Here is a 6,000-nt window from a genome sequence, read left to right as displayed (position 1 = left end):
CATGTGCCGGGCGGCCGCTGCCCCTTCCCGCCGCCGGCTCAGCCCCGGCTGCCGGCCCGCTCGCCCCGCGCACGAGATCCGCTCCAGGTGCCGCACGTGCCCCGCCCGACACAGCCCCGCGATTTCGGTCTCCCTGGACTGCCCGGCTCCCTGTGCGCCGGGAGGACGAAGGGGAGAGCTGGCCTTGTCCCCGGGTCGCCTCCAGTCTAGAAAAAAACTGCTGTGGCCCCTCCTGGCCCGTCTCATCAGTTTGCCCTTAGCTCTGTCAAGGTCACTTGTCCTCCCTGCCCAGAGAACCAGGCTGCCCAGGCACCTACCCATGGATTTGGGAGCTCAGGTGCAGGCACCAGGTTTCAAAGGTGGGGGTGGGGGGCTCATATTCTCCTTTCTGTCCAACCCTGTCCCTAAAAAGCAAAACTGAACATCATGAGACTTTGTGCTGCCTGAGCGTGTTACGACAGCGCATGCTGCTGTCATTCACTCTCTCTCAAGGGCTCGCCCTAGCCCCTTCCTGGCATCTCTTCTGGGAAGAGCCAGGTATGGTGGGCATGATCGTCATTAGTCATCCCAAGGACTGTGGAAATGAATCCTGGGAACTTGACATCATTTGGATGTTTTAAGGACACAAATCTCAGCTTTGTGACAGCTCCCCTTTCCTCTCTCTAAGGAGAAGAATACTTTGGGGGGAGAAGAGCAAGGAATAAGCATGGTCAAAAACAGCAGTGCTGAGCACATAATGAATGTTTTTGTGCTATCCTACAACTGGGCCAGCACAGACAGGTCTGCTGGAGAATGATTTTCTGAATTTTGGCTGGACAAAAGAAATAAAAAGTGTAATGAACGCTACCTCGCCAGCTTTCACTACTTTCCCCAGCGCTGAGCTTTCCTCCTCCGTCCCTCTCAGGATGTCAGTTAATGTCTCTAAACATTGTACAAATAACTGACATAAGGCCAAATTCATCCCTCAAGCCAGGGCTAGCCCACTTTGTAGAGGCTGGGGACTGCACCTGCATGAGCTGTGGACTGCACGGGCACCACATGGGGCTCCATGGCTCCCACAAAATACACCACTTAATCCCCCCAGTAGCAGAAGCAAGCAGGGACAGAGGCAAGGAGAATCCAGAGTCAGCAGCTGCACAAGCCCTAGTGGTGGGGGGAGAAGCAGTTGGACTTGAGACTGTAAATTAACCCCTAATGGGCAGTATGTGCCCCTGCCCTGGATATGACTTGGACAGGCTTGCCTCAAGCAGTTAATTTTTTGAGGTAGGGAATGACAGTAGTGGCTAATCAGCTTGGTCTTTTGGCTGAGATCTACCTGGCAGGGAGACGTAATGATCACAAAGGTGGTTTTCCCAGGGTGAGGCCCGTCCCTTGCAGTCCAGGCAGGCTGACACTTGTGAGTTTCCTCAGAATGGGAAAACTGAGGAAAATTCAGAATGGGAAACTCAACTGACCAGTTTTGTGGTAATGGGGGACGACTTTCCCCCTTTCCTTCTGGTTTGCTCCTCAGCCTTTTGGTTATGAGCAAGCAAGACTAGGGGGCATCTGAACCCCAAGGTCTCTGGACCTGGGGATTGCATGGAGGGTGCCTGCCATGGATTTGGGAAGTATCTAAAGCCCCAAACCACTGAGACTGGGACAGAAGAAACTTGCTCAGTGGTAGAGACCCACAGACTTCAATGACTGAGCTCTCTGCTCAGTCGAATTTTGGAACTGGACTCAGGATTTGCTCAAGAGAAACTGGAACTGATTTGGCCCTTGAAATGAGATTTTATACACTTACACATTTTTAAATTGTCCCACTATATTTAACATCATTTCTTTTAAATGCCTATTGCTGGAAATACATGGTCCATGAAAAATTAGAATATGAATATATTTCCTTTTCCATTTCCAAGGCAAGTTAGTGCAATAGGCTTGTTAAAAATGAACAGACAGGAACTCTGTCACAGTCTTTGAAGCAGTTCTGCAATATGTCTTTATCATACATGTAATCACCCACAGAAAGTCTTTGTGCATAGGTGCTGTACTTTGGCTCAGTAAAGATCACAGTTCCTCCACTTGTCTTTGGCACTCCAAAGTCACATATTGCCTGTGTCTGTGACCGGGAGCATGAAAAGCCCTTGATTCTCCTATCATTTTGCCCCTTATTTACCATATGACCTTGGACAAGATTTTAGAATTTGGAAAAAAAATACCCCACTAATTCTCACTGCCCCAGTTAAGTCATTTCAAAATTTTCAGAAGTTGACCATAAATTGTATCAGATCAAGGACCTGAGTGGCCACATTTGAAATCACGGGCCTAATCCAGGGGTGGGCAATTATTTCAGCTGGAGGGCCGCTTCAAGACTTTTGGTGAGCTATTGAGGGCTGCAAGGGTATCTCCGCGCCTTGAAAGATACCCCGCCTCCTGATTGCCATCTTGGAACTGGAAGTCTCACCCCTACCCCGACCTTTGCCACTGGAAGTCCCTCCCCTCGTCCCCCCACTTTTGGGAGGGGGGGATTTGCCATCTTGGAACCAGAAAAAAACCTCAAATCATATACTAAAAATCAAAAATCTACTATAACATTTTAATTTTATTTCAAAAAATATTTTGACTTGATTTATGTGCGTTTGCATAGTGTATATAGAGGTGATTGCATAATAGTTCAAAATAAAGTCTTACTCTTGTATATTGTGTGGGGGGTGGAGAGGGGATGGAGGCATGGGTGTGGGGGGTTGTGAAGGGTTGTAGATGTGTGTGCGTGTGGTTGTGGGGTTTGTGAGGGATGGGAGGTGTGGGGGGGGGGCCCTCCCATGCCCCTCCCCCGATGGCAGCAGCAGCAGGCCCTTAAGGTGTTCATGGCCCACAGCAGGCAGAGCCCCCCAGCAGCGTGTTGCTCATGCTGAATGCCAGAAGCTGTACAGGGTGGCATGGAGCCCACCCAGCCTGACCCACTGGCATGCACCTTGAAACCAGACTGGACTGGCTCCTTGCCAGCATGTGGGGCTCCTGGCACTGCAGGTAGGAGCTGCATGCCATCAGGCTGGGCCAGGCCAGGTCCATACCTCCATGTGGGGCTTCTAGCACTCCAGCAGGGAGCTGCACATGGAGGCACAGAGCCTACCTTACCCAATGACACACAGACCAGGAGCCACGGGCAGTCATGCACCATCAGGCTGGGCTGGCTCCATGTCTTCATGTGTGGCTCTCTGCTGGAGTGCTGGAAGCCCCAGATGGAGGCACGGAGCTGTCCCAACCCAGCCTGATGGTGTGCAGCTCCCACCTGCAGTGCCAGGAGCCCCATGTGCTGGCATGAGCCAGCTTGGCCTGGTTTGAAGACATGCACCAGCATGCATGGGCTCCATGATGCCCTGTGAAGCTCCTGGGATTCAGCTGGAGCCACGTGCCATTGTGGGGCTCTGCCTGCCATGGGCCATGAGCACCCTGAGGGCCCGCCTGCTGCTGCTGCTGGTTGCAGAGGCTGTGTGCCATGGGGGGGCATCTGGTGGGGGGGGCCACACCCGCCTAAAAACCCCATACCCACCTACACACATCCCCCCCCGCCACCATACCTGCAGGCAGGAGCTCCCCTCCCCACTTACCAGCTGTCCAGTTGCATGCCATCGTCAAGAGCTCCATGGCAGTAGAAGCACAGAGCCTTTCTGGTTTGATGGCATGCAAATTCTGAAAGCCCACCTCCCACTGGCTTTCAGAGGGGCAGCCACAGTTTGGTAATAATTGTTTTTGGAGGGGCCCGTGGCCTGGATAGAATGGCCTGGCAGGCTGAATCTGGCCCACCTGCCATGTTTTGCCCACCCCTGGCCTAATCTCAACTTCAATTTCCCTACTGTAAAATGGATGTGATAATCCTTCCCTTCAGGTTTATTTTGAGAAGTAACTAGTTTATGTCAATAAAGTAATTTGAAGATACAAAGCTGTCCCATTGTCATGTATCTATTAATCAGTATAGCTCTTTGGAGTGATAATTATCCAAGTGTTTCCAATCAGGATTACAGTCGGACCCCCCCCCGCCCCCCGGCCCCAGTTTCTCCTCATTGGACGTTCAGTAAAACCCTTTCTACCAATGCCTCAAGTATTCCATGTACAAATCAATTGCCTGCCAAAGAAGGGACTGTACTGACAGGCTGAAGCATCAAGTTAATCTTGGGGTAGCTAGTACACTAGGTGGGGAGTGTGCTACAGGGACATGTCTGCTTATAAGGGATTACAGAGATATTTTTTCCTTCCAAGCTAGGGACAGAAGTTACACATAAACCAGTTTAAGTAATAAGAAACTGGTTTAAAACTGTAACAGAACAGAAGCTCAGTGCACATAACCCAGTTTCAAATTGACTGAAACTGATTTAAGATAAACCTTGTTGAATGTAGTATCAGACTTAACTGATCTGGGTCAAACCAGTTCATGAAACTTCTGTTCCAGACCCCTTCCTGGTTCAAGTTAAATCACAGTCCCCCAGCATGCTTTCCAGTCCTGGGCTGGGCTGTCTGCTCCAGCAGAGAAGAGTTGGAGGGAGAGGGGGTAGGGAGAGGGAAGAGGCAAGGACTGCCCTCTTGCTATGAGTCCGGGGCCAGGAAGTGGGGTTAAATTTCCCTTTCCCCGAATACAGGGCTGCCCTGTCCTGCCCTGCTAAAAACTTACTGCTGACTACAAGTCCCAGAGGTACCTGGAAGCAGGAAGAGGAAGTGATGAGCAACCCTGCAAATTATCCTGCAGAGTCCTGCTGGTGTGATTGTGGACGGCAAATCCCAGAGACCTCAGGGGCAGCAGGAAGAGGAACTGAACATACAGCTCATGATGTGTACATGCCAGAAAGCCATGCTCTAGCACCTCCTGACTTCTGGTTTGAGCTGCATTTCCTGAAGCAAAAGTGAATGTGCATCCAGTTGCTTCTCAGTTTAATCTCTGCAGTTTAGACTAACCTACAAACATTCTCCTCAAAGTACTCTCTTTGAGGTGTAACGTGTCCTTGGGGAGGAGTGAAGGAATAGTCCTTGAGCATAGGACTCTAATGGTGCCTTACCCCTTTACACATGAGTGACTGGTGCCACCTGACTCAGCAGGGGGCACTTGTCCCCCCCAGCAGCCAGTCAGGGACAGGGAGGTTCCCCCCATGGCTGATTGTGATGACTAGGTTGTGGGGGGATTCCCCCCTTGGCAGGTTGCGCGCACCAACCCAGAATCAGTATTCCCTATAAGCTGGCTCTAGAAGGGAACGCTGCCCAGAAATGCCAGCAGCACACCCAGAAGGGCCAGTGGCACTTCTCCTGGCACCCCCACTCTCCAGCCGGCACTCTAAGGGGGAGCACCAGTGCTCCTGCCTGCCCCCCTCGCCCACCGCCTAAGCAGTGAACGCTGCTGTGAGGGGGTGCACCAGTGCTCTCAGGAGGTGCACGTGCATCCCCTATGCATTGCCACTGCCTTTACAGGCTAGACAAAGTGGAAGGAATGATTTTTCTTCACTATTGCTATGCATTCACACAAGGGCTAATCAGAATTTAGCCATTGATAAAGGGCTGTTGTGATCAAAGAGAAACTGCTGTAACTCACTTGAGTTGAAATGTACTCTTTTAAATACTACGGTTGGCCTGTCCATAGGAATAGCATTATCAATTAAATGTGTCCATGTGCAACAGAGTGTATTATTCCTAGAGGACAAGGGAGCAATATAAAGGAAAGATATTCAGACTACTGTATGTGCAATATGCATTTATCATGGAGAAATCAATACACTCAGCACAGATGCAATACTGTCTCAGCCATGCCATTTTCAGTAACAGCACACAGGCAGGAGGTGAATCTTGGCTGTTAGCATTTCATTTACAGTTCCCGTCCCTTTCTTTTTCATGCCCTTGCAACAAAGTATTTAGCAGAATTCATAGAATCGTTGGGATCAGACATGGGTGCACCATGAGTGCTTCTGCTATGGCCTCAAATTTGCAACCTCTAAGCTGTCAACCATGCACCTTAGTGTCCACGTCACACCACGCCAG

General features: G+C 50.6%; 1 pseudogene; it reads left to right on the top strand.

Annotated features, from left to right (window-relative positions):
* The first annotated feature begins 1,307 nt into the window (after positions 1–1,307).
* On the top strand, positions 1,308–1,488 carry LOC112551165 (annotated as a pseudogene).
* Positions 1,489–6,000: the final 4,512 nt, after the last annotated feature.

This window comes from Alligator sinensis, unplaced genomic scaffold (genome assembly GCF_000455745.1).
Source record: "Alligator sinensis unplaced genomic scaffold, ASM45574v1 scaffold699_1, whole genome shotgun sequence".
In the NCBI taxonomy this organism is placed as follows: domain Eukaryota; kingdom Metazoa; phylum Chordata; order Crocodylia; family Alligatoridae; genus Alligator; species Alligator sinensis.
Note: the sequence above shows the minus strand (reverse complement) of the source record. Positions and strands in the feature narration are given on the sequence as shown.